At 38.8% G+C, this 15016-nt stretch overlaps 1 protein-coding gene and 1 pseudogene across 1 annotated transcript in view; both read right to left on the bottom strand.

Moving 5' to 3' along the window:
• CHD7 (chromodomain helicase DNA binding protein 7) overlaps positions 1-15016 on the bottom strand; it is a 409978-nt gene that overhangs the window by 179515 nt on the left and 215447 nt on the right. The window lies entirely within an intron of this gene.
• LOC102827851 lies at positions 2377-2658 on the bottom strand (annotated as a pseudogene).

Below are 15016 nucleotides of genomic sequence, written 5' to 3'. Positions count from 1 at the left end.
CTCTTCAATATGTCATTCCCAGCATAGTAAACCATGTGGTTGTAAGATTAAAAATGGCCAATACTGTCCATTTTAGCTCACTAACTCCTAAGATATCAATGTTTATGCATTCCATTTCATTTTTTACAATTTCCAGTTTTCCTAGATTCATATTTCATACGTTCCATGTTCCGATAATTAATGGATGTTTACAGCTGTTTCTCTTCATTTTGAGTTGTGCCCCATCAGCAAATGAAGGTCCTGAAGGCTTTACTCCCATTGGCTTTACTCCTTTTGTGTCATCAGGGTAAACGCTACTTTGAGGAGGCAACTCTTCCCTATTCGTATTTTGAGTGTCTTCCAACCTGAGAGGCTCATTTTCCGGCACTATATCTAACAGTGTTTCTCTGTTATTCATAAGTTTTTCAGTGACTAAATATTCAGAAGTATGTGGTACATGCATGCAATGAATTATTGTTTAGCTATAAAGGAAAATAAAGTTCTGAGACATGCTGCAACATGGATGAATCTTGATTATATTTTCTTTGCTTCCTGAAGGAGGGCTCCAGGGACAACCAATTAAACAAAATGTGACAAAATATTTAACAACTTTACAACTACTGAATTTAGGTAAAGGATCAACAGATGTGCGTTGTATTAAGTTTTTCAACTTGCCTCCTATAGACTTGATAATTTTAAAAAATTAAAGGCTAAAGGTAGAAAAGCCCTTTGCTAAAACTTGATTCTCTTTTGCACCCTGTCTCTAACCCTTCTCTCATTTACCCTCTCCTGCTCTCTTCTACCTTTAGCGGGTGGTCCTCAGGGTTCTGACCTCAGCATGTCTGTAGCCCAGCAGGTGCAGCAGTTTATTTCAGCACCTGTGACAGCAACTCCACCTTACCTGTCCCTCCAGAACCTCAAGATGGTGGTGGTGGTGTGCTGTGGAATTGGTTCTGACTCACAGTAACCCTGCAAAGGGTTTCCAAGGCTATAAATCTTTACGGGAGCAGAAAGCCTCATCTTTCTCCTGAGGAACAGCTGGTAGTTTCGAACTGCTGACCTTGAGTTTAGCAACCCAATTCGTAACCACTACGCTATTAGAGCTTCTTAAAACCACAAGATGTTGTTGTTAAGTGCTACTGAATCAGTTCTGACCCAGAGACCCTGTATAGGGTTTTCCAAGAAGTTGCTGGTAGGTTTGAACTGCTGACCTTGCAGTTCAAACTGACCTTGTGGTCTAGCTCATTATCCTGCAACACCACACTAGCAGACCAGAATTTTAAAATCCCTTAACAACCTGTTTTCCATCTGTGACAGCATCTTTCCCCTCACCTGCCCTTTAACACCCTGTTGCTGCTTTCCACCTTGGTTGATGACCCTGTGATACCCAATCAACCTATCCCGATGGAAATCTTATTTCCCTCTTCACCTTCACTGGCCACATCCAACTGATGATCCCAATCCACCTGCCCTCCAAACCTTCTCACCCTTATCCTTTTGCTGTCTCAAGCCATACCAAATACCTTCTTTACCAGTCTTCCCCCCATGGGTATCCTTCAATGTACCTGTTCTATCTTAGCAAAGAGAGCATTCTAAAATACCAATGAACTAAGTTGCTTTCCTTTATACAATCTGTCAACAAGTCCCTGTCGACTACACTTAAAACTGTCAGCACAGCTGGGCAGGCCCTCTTCATAGCTGGACCAAATCACATACACTGTTCTCATGGGGTACGCCTACCTATCATTACATAAAGACATATGCTTTTTCCCAACCTGTACCTTTGGATATGTCACTTCCTAGGATGTCTTTTCCATGTTCTTGTCTTACTTAAGTCCTACTGAATCTTCAAGTACTCAAGTCCTTGAGTACTTTCTTTCCTAGTAGAGTCGCATCCACTTAAAAAACCAAGTCATATTTATCATATTGCTTAACGGCTTATCATAGATCCTTCCCATCCCTTGAACTACGAGTCCTTGAAGGGCAGCAGCAGTACAGTGATTGATACATATAGTAGGTCCAGTGTTTGTTGATGAAGCAAAGTTTCTCCAGTCCTTCAATTCTAACCCAGGTGGTACTACCTCTCCCCGAGGCAGAGATTGTTCTCCACTCTCTACATGGGCATCACATTGCCTCATTCTTGTTACACCTTACAGCATCTTGTTGCTCCACAGTACCCAGCTAAGGACCTGAAACCATCAGTTGAATTAGTAAATTCAAATGCAAATGAACATACAAGTTGTTGAATAATCCAAGGCAATGCTGGAGAAGTTTTAGTCCTCTAGGCTTCTGTCTGCATACAATTCTTTTTCTTTTTCCTTTTAAGTTTCAAATGTACTTTATTTCTTCAATAATGCCATAGTTTAATGGAAACATGGTGCTTTTACTTCACATCAATTATAAGTTGATTGTGAAACAATTCACTATTGTGCAACCAGAACGATCTCTCCATTCCTTTGGGGTGACTCTGCCAACAAGGGCAGGTTCCATTCTATTCCAATTTGTGTTGCTGTTTATGTTCTCACAGCAATACAGAAAACTCCACTAGCTAATACAGCATTACCTTTTTTGGTCATGGTAATCAGGTGCACATTTCTGGTGGTTCTGTCTTGCCATTGTTTACTGAAGACTTTGATCTTAAAGACAGCATAGTGCATTATTGGTAAAGGGAAACATCATGAAAAAGTAAACAGATCTTCAGCAATTACAGTGGTGGATAGGCAATCTGCGTCTGGTACCCTTGCCTGTGTATCCATTTCTCCTTTATCACATCTTCTGTCTTGCTTAAGAACCCCCTACTCTCCAGACTCTGGAGAGTCATAAGGCTGCATGACTTTTCTCATAGAAGCCACCACTTACCTGTCTTCATTGCAGTTCTATCATGCTGTGACAACTGAGATTTTTTTGTATGACAGATGAGCTTATTTCTATACCTCCAGGACCCTACACAGCGCCTGATATTCTATAAATGTTCAACAATGCTAACTGATGAGAGAAAAAAATGAATGGCTAGATGAGATGCTTACATCTTTGAAGAGCTTAAACAGGAGTCAATAGGCAGCAGAGGTGGCATGCCTGCCAGGAACTAATTATGCCAAACAAAAATGTTCCCTGGGAAAGAGATCTAGATAAAGGTCTCAGAATTTGACCTCCAAAAACAGGAGATAGCTCCAGTAATTAGTGAACTACATCATTCACATATTTTAAAACTTGACTTACTATTTTACTGTATGTTGGAGTCATGGTGTAGCACTGTAGGATAAGCACTGGACTGCTAACCTCAAAGTCTGTGATCAAACCCACCCACCACTACTTAGAAACTATACACAGGGTCATTATGAGTCAGAACCAACTTGACAGCATCTAACAACAACAAATGTTAAGATAAATTAAAATTTCTTAATGTTGTTGTTGTTGGGATGTGCCATGGAGTCGGTTCTGACTCTTAGTGACCCTGTACAGGGTTTCTGAGGCTGTAAATCTTTATGGGAGCAGAAAGCCTCATTTTTCTCCCGTGGAACAGCTGGTAGTTTCGAACTGCTGACCATGAGGTTAGCAGCCTGATTCGTAACCACTACGCTACCAGAGCTCTTTTATGAACTAGGAAATACTGCAGTCACTTTAGATTAAAGGTTAAGACATGTGTGCAAATGTTGACACATGCAAGCTCCTTTTTTCTCTGGTCACAGTTCCACTGGTCCAGTGGGGATAGGGATGATTAACTATTTTCCCCTATATGCTTGAGACATAGAAAGGTTGGACGGTAAGACGTCTGTGTGAGTGGTCAGTTCAGAAGGTACAAGGGACAGGGTTGAGCTTAAAGAGCCTCAAAATCATAAAATCTTGTACTAACCTCACTCTGCAAGAAGTTCAATGTCTTACCTAAATTTCACTCCAAAAGTTAACTTATCTTCTTACTTCTTGGCCCTATTTCTAAAAACAAAACCAAAAAGAAAAAAAGGTTTCTTTTTTCTGAGTTCTTTGTGAGTTGTAGGGCAGTGACCACTCCCCCATAAATAACCAAGTGACACACCTGGCAGTCATCCAGTCCATTGTACCTCCTCAGTCTCTCTCAAATCAATGTCCCTCCACATGGCTGCTGTCCAAACCCACAGACTCTGCAGAGCCCAACTCCCTATGACCAAGGTCTGCACATGTAGCTTCTGACCACCTGAAATGTGGTGAGGAAGAACTGAGATGTGCTGTACATTAAAATCACACTAGGTCTGACAGCCTCAGTACAAAGAATGCAGAATAGCTCATCAATATTTTTATATTAAATAATGTTTGTTGAAATGATATTCAAATACTACATGTTGAAATAAAACTTGGAATATATTCACTCAAATAAAGTATCATGCTAAATTTCCCGAGAAATTTACAATACCAACTTTGACTGACATTCTACTTCTACTGGGTGGCATAGCCCTAGACAACCCAGTGTCTCCACAGCCTCTACTCACTGTCTCATTTCTCACGCCTGCATGACAGACAGCCTTATGCTGCACTCCCATGTGAGACTCAGCCCTGAAGGTACCTCCATACCCAGACAGGCCTCTCTCCTCCCCCGAGCTCCAAAAACCTCCTTACCCATACCAGTATCACAGCATGTCACACATTCAACAAATACTGATAGAGGGCATATGGCACACTCTGAGGACACATGGAGAAGATGACAGGCAAGGTCTGGGGATGACAGACTGTACTAGTAAAAATGCAGTAGCAATATGATATTAATACAGTACTAATTAACCAGGCACAATTCTATGCACATTCTATGTATTAGCTCTTCCTAACAACATTACGAGATAGATAATATGATTCCCATTGTAGGGGTGAGAAAACTGAGATCCAGAGAAGTTAACTCATTTGTTCAAGGTCAAAAGGTGAGAGAGATAGGTCACAGAGTCCGTGCTCTTCAATGCTGCACTGTGTTGTGCCACCTCTCCACAATTAAGCACAGGAATGGACCTGGAATGATGAGCCTTGTGCTCCTAAGAGGGCAATGGGGGTGGGGAGGACTTGCTTTTAGAGAGCACAGACTGCTCTGAAAGCATAAAGGAGCAGCTTCTATCTCATTCCTAATGGGGTCAGGACTAACCAGGCAAAAGTATTTTCTGAACTAGGGATGAATGTTCTAGTACAAAAACCCTGAGGTCTTCAAGAACTAAAATGAGCTCACTATGCCTCCGCAGGAGAAAGAAAGGGCAAACACTAGAAGAGAAGACAGGGATTTGCTTATTTGTGGTTTCAGAAGGAGTTTTTAGGAAGATCTAGAGGAATGATGCTGAAGGTCAGAAGTCTGGCGAAGAAGATCCCCATTCTTAGTACCTGGAATTTAAGAACAGGGAAAACAAGACAGCGGTTCTAAAACATACCCCTGGGACCTAGTCAAGACCTCAGCATCTGTTACCTGAGCTTCCCCAGGCCTCTAGAAAGGAACTCCCTTACAGATGTCCCCTAAGGGCACAACCGCATTTGTGAGACAAGCATCTATGAGTTGAAGAAATTTTCTAAGTTACAAGGCTATAATAAATTAGAAATGTTAGAAAATGACTGATTGGCTGGCATAAGCATTTCCCCAAGAGTACATGGCAAATGTACTAAAGGGGATCATAGCAACAAAAAAGCAGAGCTACCTAAGGCACCAGAATTTTTGCTTGAGGCTTTGAAACAGGAGAATTAAACAGTTTAACTGCTAAGCAAATATTATATATTTGAATGGGCTGCAAAATTCTCATTAATTTTAAAGATGAAATGTGAGGTTTATAAGAAATGTTTATATCCTGCTAATTTAGGCAACACTCCAGACTGAACATTTTAATTGAAATGTGACAACTTGGAAGTGCAGTGACTGCTTTTCAGGTGACCATCCACTCATAAATACCTTCATAAACTTTTCAACTGGTTATTTTTACATGTCAACACAAGGTGTCCGAGTCCTGGTGTGGGATAAAGCATTGGACCACGACGTTGGTCTGAACTGCAAGGTTGGCAGTTCAAATTCACCAGCCACTCCCCGTAACCCCTATATAGGCTCACTATGAGTTGGAACCATCTCAATGGCACTTAACAAGAGAAGGTATCAGGGGGACTATGGAAGCAGACTGAAAATCAATAGAGGTCTTGTTACTAATACTGGTTTTGCCATCAACTAGCTGCAGCCATTTATTTCTTCATTAACTTAATATGTAGTAGTCAGTCTTCACACAGTTATTATGCCAAACACTACACTAACATATTCACTCACATATTCTTCTAAGATTACAACAAAGCTGGGAGGTCTAGTAGGGAGTTGTTCTTATTCATCTCTCTATCTCAGGAGCCAATACAGCCTGCTACCGAGTAGTTGGCAAGTGCTATGTAAGTAACTCTTGGTGAACTTAACCCTCAAATTGAGAATGCTGGTGAAATCCAACAAAGAAATAAGTTAACTTAATACATGTAGCAAAGTGCATAAGAATGTGAAAAGGTTAATATTTAAGACTGAAACTAGTAAGATTCAATCCTCAACTTATCCAGCCGTAGAATAGCATTTGAAATGATGGATAGATTACCTTTTACTTAAAACCTTTCCTTCATGTGCTTTCCAGGGCCTTCATCTTCCTGGTGTTCTTCTATCTTCCTGACTACTCCCCCTCATTGTCCCTTCCTGGGTCCTCTAGCCTAGAGCATTAAATAATGAAATGAACAAGCCCTAGCTTTGGATTGCTCTTCTACCCACATATCATAAATTATCTCATTAAGTTCTATGGCACAACTGGCACAAACTGACCATTCTTTAATTCATACCTCCGGCCCCTCCTCTGACTTGAAACTCTAGCCATATATCCAACTGTGTATCTCAAATTTCCAACTGAGTCTCATAAACATCTCCAAATTCACGTACCTAAAACCAAACTTGATTTATCTGCCCTAATCTACTTCTTCCACAGTCTTCCCAGTCTTTCTACTACTTACTTAAGCCAAATACCTTGACAGCCCTCATTCTCTCACACCTTTTTCCAATCCACCAATAAATACAATTAACTCTACCTTGGAAATATTATGGCCGCTTCCTACTACTACTGCCTAGTCTAGGCCACTATTTCATCTTACCTAAACAATGGCAATCGCCTCTAATGGTCTCCCTGTGTTGCTACATTTGTCCTTTGCTCTGTTTCTCATAGAGTGATCCTTCTAAAATACACATTAGATCATATCACTCTCATACTCAAAACTCTCCAACAGCTTCCCATCTTACTTACAGTAAAACTGGAACGCCGTACTACAGCCTTCAATACCCTACTGGATCTGATCCCTAGTTGTCCTGTTGCCAAAGTGCTACTCCAAGCACTACTCTTCCTCCTCACTCACTATGCTCCAAGCACACTGGCCTCCTCACTCTTCCTTAAGCATACCAAGCACATTACTCCTTCAGGGCCTTTGCACAGGCTATTATTGGTTTGTTCAATTTCTTAAAGTCTGGTTTTCTGCTCACTGCCACCTCCCAAGAAAACATTCCTTACATAATTCATCTCTGGTAGCACAGTGATTACAAGTTGGGCTGCTAACCACAAGGTCAGCAGTTCAAAACTACCAGCCATTCTGCGGGAGAAAGATGAGGCTTTCTGCTCTTGCAAAGATTTATAGCCTCAGAATGCCTATACAGGGCACACCACCACCACCACCATACTGCTTTCTATCTATTACTTAACTTCATTTTTCATCATAATTCACATCATTTCTTGATATTACTTAAGACACCACATACAGAGACCTTGTTTCTTTGACTGGTTGGCCCTCTAAGTAGGATGTTAGCTCTGTGAGGGCAAGGAGTTTACCTCTGAACAACAGTAGGAAACCTTCCCAATTAATTAGCCAGTTCCTAAGTCCAATATAAAGTAAACTGTTTATTGTAAATGCTCTCTTACAAAAGACAAAATAATAACAGTAATAATAAATTTAGCAGCATCCAACAGCATTAGAAAGCAAGAGTTACTCAAGAGCAAAATCCACCCATCTGCTTTCTCCTCTCACAGGTAGACTCACTCCAGCTCAGGACCTGGCCAGGAAATGGAAACAGCATCTTAGTTCAGTTTTACCCCACCCACTCCTAAGCCAAGTTTTGTTGTTGCTGTTGTATGCCGTCAAGTTGGTTCCAACTCATAGCAAACCCTGTATAGTTTCAGAGCGTGGCTGGTAGATATGAACAGTCACCCTTGTGATGATCAGTCCAGTACTTACTTATTCTGCAGTGTCAGACCATGCAAGGTTTAGGATAGATAAAAATGAAATTGCAATTTTATAAAGTAATCGTTTTTATTTCCTTTTAAACTGGTCTTCAAAGTGTGTTTCATGGACTCTTAAAACTCCCTAAAGCCCTTGTACAAGGCATCCACAAAACCTCAACTTTCTTATATAGTGAGACCTGTGAGAGCCAATACTCAGTGGGACTGCTTTGTCTTACTGGGTCTCATACATTTTCTGCCTTTGACAGACTGCTCCTTTTAGTGGAAATACTTGAGTTTTCCCTCTCTGACAACTTGTCTTCCATGGGTTCTGGCTTTTACAGGCTGTATAATATAATATACTAGAGCACTATGTACCTTTTTCACTGTGCTGACACTGATGGAGGAAAAAGCAGTCAAAAGAATGACACTAAACCAGACCAGTAATCATGATTTTCTTCACACAAACTCACCTTAGGAAAAAAAAACCCCACAAAACTCAGCTCACTTAAAATGTCCATGGACCAAACTATGAAAATTCACTTTGTTATAACTGAGGTACACCTGACAAAATGGGAAGTCTGACAAAAGATTCTGTCTGACAAAATGGGAAGTCTCCTAAGAGTGCTTCCTTTCACTGCCTAACAATCATCATAAGGAAAGTACTTATTCAAGTTGTGAGTTGAACCAGCTGCTTGTTTTCATGAAACACTGTTTTTACCCGAAAGAATGACTGGAAGGCATGGTTATTCCAAGATAGGCATTAGGCAAGAATGTTCTCGAAATGAGCAAGTATGTCTGTCATTTCAAGGAAAGCAACTGACAGTGTTTGTAATTAATGACAAAATGAGTTTTCACACAAAAATTGGAATTATGAAAGCTCATAACTAAGCTCCTGAGCTTGACAACTTCCCAATTTTTAAAGACTTTTCTGTTGAGAGTGGCAATATTTTTAAAATGTTGAATAATAGAAAATGTCAATATTTAGGAAAGACGCATAATTCAATGAACTAATACGTTTCAAATGACAATGTGTGATATTATAAATTCATGCATGGTTAAAAGAAGTATTCAAAGTACAAGCTATATAGATCAATGGATTTTTTTTTTTAACTTTTTATTGTGAATTGAGTAAAGGCATATAGACAAGATTATCAGTTTTATGTTAAACAAATCCTACATTTTGCTTCATCTCAATGATTGCAGTCCTCTCTGCTGGGGACAGCATATGCAGACCCTGGGTTGATCAGTGGCAGCCCCATTAAACCGCCTCTGAATATAATCAGTTTAACCCAGATGCTCTCCTTCCTCCTGAAAGTACGGAGGAATGCGATAATTAAGAACAAGGCAGCATTTTAGATATAGATAAATGAAGCCCGGTGCCTGAGATCTTGCTCACAAACCAAAGTTTGCAAAGTATACAGAGACAGCTTGGCTCCTTTCAGGAACCTTGCTTTATGTTAAGTGTCATTAAGAAACCGCATGTCACTGCTCTAGATCATTTAAGCCTAAAAATTAATATATAACAGCTTGATTGAACCTTTTTTCTGTAAAAATAAAAATGTTAGATTGTTAAGAAAAACTATGAAAATATCTTAAAAGTTGTTCCTGTGAATCATTATGTCCTGTTTTGAATGATTAATCACATTTCAGTTTCTTATCCTGTCTTAATCACATCCTCCCTTTGTGAATTACATCCTTCCTTTGTAACAAATCTCTCCCTAAAAAAGAGAATAAAAGACTGAGGTAGAGTTAGATCTGTGTGCAATGCTGTGCAATGCTAGGCAATGCGTTTGCAAATCTGCCTACCTGCCAGCTTGCATCATATCTATGTGTCTGTCTTTTTTGTATATATTTCGCCTCTCTCTTTCTCTATCCCTTTTGCTGCCAGATCTCCCTTCTTTGTGACACGCACACTTCCTTGTCGAGGCTGGAACCTGACATAGCACCTCGATACCCCTCCATGCAACAAGTTACCCCACTGCCTCCCTGTGGCTCCTATTTCCATTTCACCCAACTTCCCATCCCTTCTCAACTTTATCCTTAGGTAAATGTGGCCCTTCAGATTTTGAATATTTTACCATTCTAAGGAGAGCATACCTTATTAGTGTTATTGTCCCTCCTACATATTTATCTACTGCTTGGTTGAAATTTGGGCCAGGAGGGTGAGTACTTTTCCAGACCTGAAGTGTTGTTGAGGGCCATAGTCTTGAGTTCCTCCAGTTTCTTTCTGACAGAAAGCCCAGTTGTTTGTTTGTTTATTTATTTCACATTTCTCCTACTCTATCCTGGATCTTCTAATGAAATGCTTTTCAGAGCAGCTGGTAGTGATAGTTTTAATATCCAATTCAGTGACTCATATTTTTACACAAATAACATGCACCATCTATATTTCTTTGCTAATCACTCACTCCCCTCAAGTGATAATTTTGTAAGCTACTCTATGCCAATTTCCCTTCATATATGGTTGCAAAAAAACAATTAGCATAGCATGTGTTACTTGAATTAAAATGTGATGCTTAATATGACCCTTCTAGTCCTAATCTCCACAACACTTCTGTCAGTTTGTCCTATTCTGGTGGTTTGTGTGCTGGTATGATGCTGGAAGCTCTGCAATGTTGTTTTGAATACCAGCAGAGTCACCCATGGTAGACAGTTTTCACTGGAACTTACAAGTTAAGACAGACTAGAAAGAAGGCAAGGCAGACTACTTCTGAATGGTTAGCTTCCAAAACCCTTACTAATAATATCAGAACATTGTCAGATACCATGCAGGAAGATGGGCCCCTTTGGTAGACACTCAAAATAAGACTCGGGAAGAGTCGTGTTTTCAAAGCACAGTTGACAATAATGATGTGAATGGAGCAAAGGTTTTGGGACTCTAATTTGCTATTGGGGCAAAACTCAAAATGAGAAGAAGCAGTGGCAAACATTCATTAAAAATTGGAACGTACAAAGAATGAATCTAAGAAAATCTAAAGTAGTCACAATGAAATTAAACACATAAAGATTGATATCCTAGGCACTAGTGCTAAAATACTGGTACTAGCCATTCTGAAACACAACAAATTAAAAAGGAAGGGTGTCACATTCATCATGAAAAAATTAGTTTCAAAATCTATCCTGAAGTACAATGTTTTCTGTGTTTGGATAATAGCCATAGACCTACAAGGACTACCAGTTATTACCACTATTATTCAAATTTACATGCCAACCACCAAAGCCAGTAATGATGAAAGTGAAGAATGCTGCCAACTTCTTCAGACTGAAACTGATCAAACATGTAACCAACATGCATTGATAGCTACTATAATTGGAATGTATAAATTGGAAACAAAAAAGGAAAGAACAGTAGTAAGAAAATATGACCTTGACAATAAAAACAATGCTAGAGATCACATTGCAGAATCATGCCAAGACCAACAACTTATTCATTGCAAATACCATTTTTAAACAACATAAAAGACAACTATACACATGGACCTCACCAGATGGAATACACAGGAATCAAACTAACTGGAAAAGCTCAATATTATCAGACAAAACAAGGCCAGGGGTAGGGTAGAGTTTGGAACAGACCATCAATATGCAAGCTCAGGCTGAAGATGAAGAAAATTAAAACAAGTCCACGAGAGCCAAACTAGGACCTTGAAAGGATCCCACCTGAATTTAGAGACCACCTCAAGACCAAGTTTGATGCATTGATCACGAATGACCGAAGATAAGAAAAGTTGTCAGAGGATATAAAGAACATCATACAGGAAGAAAGCAAAAGGTCATTAAAAAGACAGGAAAAAAAGATAAAATGGATGTCAGAAGAGACTACGAAACTTGCTAGTGAGCAATGAGATTGGAAGAATGGAAGAAATGAGGAAGTAAAACAACTGAACAGAAAATCCCAAAGGGCAACTCAAGAAGACAAAATCAAGTACTATAATGAAATATGCAAATACCTTTGAAGTTAGAAAAGCAAAGAGAAGAATTTCTCAAGCTAACAGAGTTGAAGAAAAAATTCAAGCCTCAGGCTTCAATGTTAAAAGATTCTATGGGCAAATATTGAATAATGCGAAAAGCATCAAAAGAGGTTGGGAAAAATATATACAATCACTGTACCAGAAAGAATTGGTCAATGTTTAACATTTTAAGAGGTAGCGTATGATCGAGCACCAATGGTACTAAAAACAGAAGTCCAAGCTGTATTAAAGGCATTGGTGAAAAATAAGGCTCTAGGAATTTACAGAATATGAACTGAAATCTTTCAACAAACTGATGAAGCCCTGGAGGCATTTACTCATCTATGCCAAGAAATCTAGAAGCAGATGCCTCACCAATCAATTCAAAGAGATACATATTTGTGCTCATTCAAAAGAAAGGTGATACAACCAAATGTGGAAATCGAACAATATCATTAATAACACATGCAAGTAAAATTTTGCTAAAGATAATTCAAAAATGGTTGTAGCAGTGCATCTACAAGGAACTGTTAGAGATTCAAGTCAGATCCAGAATGGATGTCATTGCTTATGTCAGATGGATCTTGGCTAAAAGCAGAGAATACCAGAATACCAGAAATATTTACTTGTGCTTTATGGACTGTGCAAAGGCATTCAAATGTGTGAATCATAACAAACTATGAGTAAAATGGGTATCCCAGAACACTTAATTGTGCTCATGGGGAACCTATACACAAACCAAGAGGCAGTTGTTAAAACACACAAAATACAAAATAATACTGAATGGTTTAAAACCAAGAAAGGTGCATGCCAAAGTTGTGTCCTTTCACCATACTAATTCAATCTGTATGCTGAACAAATAATCTGAGAAACTATATCATATGAAGAACAATGTGACATCAGGATTTGAGACTCATTAACAATTTGTAATATGCAGGTGATACACCTTGCTTACTGAAAGTGAGGAGAAATTTAAATACATATTGATGAAGATCAAAGACCACAGCCTTGGGTATGGGTTTCACCTCAATGTACAGAAAACAAAAATCCTCATCACTGGACCAATAAATAACATCATGAGAAATGGACAAAAGTTCATTCTGTTTGGATCCACTATCATCACTCATGGAAGCAGCAGTCAAGAAATCAAATGACATATTGCATCAGGCAAGAGCACAGATGGCAGTTTGAGGCTAAGGTGCGCCTGATCCAAGCCATGGTATTTTCAATAGTCTCATATTGGACAATGAATAAGGGCAATCATAGGAAAATTGATGCATTTGAATTATGGCTTGGGAAAAAACTACTGAAAGTACCATAAACTGTCAGAAAAACAAATAAATCTGTTTGTGTTGGAAGAAGAAAAGTGAGGATGCTCCTTAGAAGTGAGGATGGTTAAGACTTTGTCTCTTGTTCACTGGAAATGTCAGGACACACCAATATGTAGAAAAAGACATCATACTTGGTAGAGTTGAATAACATCAAAAAGAAGAAAGCCCTCCCACCCCCAAAAAAGATGGACTGACACAGTGGAAGCAACAATGTGCTCAAACGATTGTGAGGATGGTGCAGGAATGGGCAGTGTTTTTACTGCTGACCATGAGATTAGCAGCCCAATTCGTAACCACTATGCTACCAGAGCTCCCTGAGATAGGTATAGGATCTAGATATTTTTTATTAAGTCAGAATTAAATATTTATAAAAATATAAAATAGTATCATCTATTACTATAAGAAACTAAAAGAGATTTACAACAATGGAAGAATATACCACACTCATGGATACGAAGACTTAACATTGTGAAATAGCAACATTACCCAAAGTAATCTATAGATATAACACAATCCCAATCCAGATTCCAACAACATTCTTTAGAGAAATGGGAAAAAAATATCAGGAACTTTATATGAAAACCAATATTATTAGTTCTTCTATATTTCTTATTGGAAAACAGCTGATTTTTAGGTTTTAAAAATGTTTATATTAATGTAATAAGTTCATTATAATTTGCAAGTGAATATATATTTTCAAATTTTGTTTTAATTTCTGAGATGGTATTTATTGATAGCTATGTGTGATAATGTAGGATAAGTACTGGGCTGCTAATCTCAAATTCAGTGGTTCAAACCTACCAACTGGTCCTTGGAAACCCTTTACAGAGTCACTATGAGTCAGAACTGACTCCACAGCACTTAACAACAACAACATAACCTCACTGGTAGCACAGAAAGGCCAGTGGTTGCAATCCCTGAGCCACTCCTGAACAAAATAATAGTTTCCACTCCCGTAGAGATTTATAGCCTTGAAAACCCCATACAGGGGTACTATAAATTAGCACAAACCAGACAGCACACAACAACAAAAACAAAACCCTCATAAACAAAAACTATTTGGAGTTTTCAATATTTAAGAGTGTAAAGGGTTCTGAGATCAAAAAGTTTGAAAACCACTAATTTAAACAAAACTTTCTGTTATAACTTGATGAACACCAACTACAGCTTTTTATGTAATTTAATGAATGATACAAATGTGTGTCCTCCTACCTCAGTAACAGAAAGATAAGGGTTCTTTCTTAGCTGATGTCTTGGCTTATTATCTAAAATAGTCCTAGTATTCAAATGCCATAAAGAGGATAATTGAAAACAAATCAAAACTAACATACTGCCATCTTTGGTAATAAATCAGTCCATATATATAAATGCTAATTTGTTTAATTACCAGCAGTAATTAAACTGTTGTTGTTGTTGTTAGGTACCATCCAGTTCATTGTGACTCAGAGTAATCCTATGTTCAACAGAATGAATCACTTCCTAGTCCTGCACCTTCCTCAGAATCATGGCCATGTGTGAGCCCACTGTTAAAGCCACTGTGTCA

The sequence above is a fragment of the Chrysochloris asiatica genome, unplaced genomic scaffold (assembly GCF_000296735.1).
Source record: "Chrysochloris asiatica unplaced genomic scaffold, ChrAsi1.0 scaffold00259, whole genome shotgun sequence".
NCBI classification, from domain to species: Eukaryota; Metazoa; Chordata; class Mammalia; order Afrosoricida; family Chrysochloridae; genus Chrysochloris; species Chrysochloris asiatica.
Note: the sequence above shows the minus strand (reverse complement) of the source record. Positions and strands in the feature narration are given on the sequence as shown.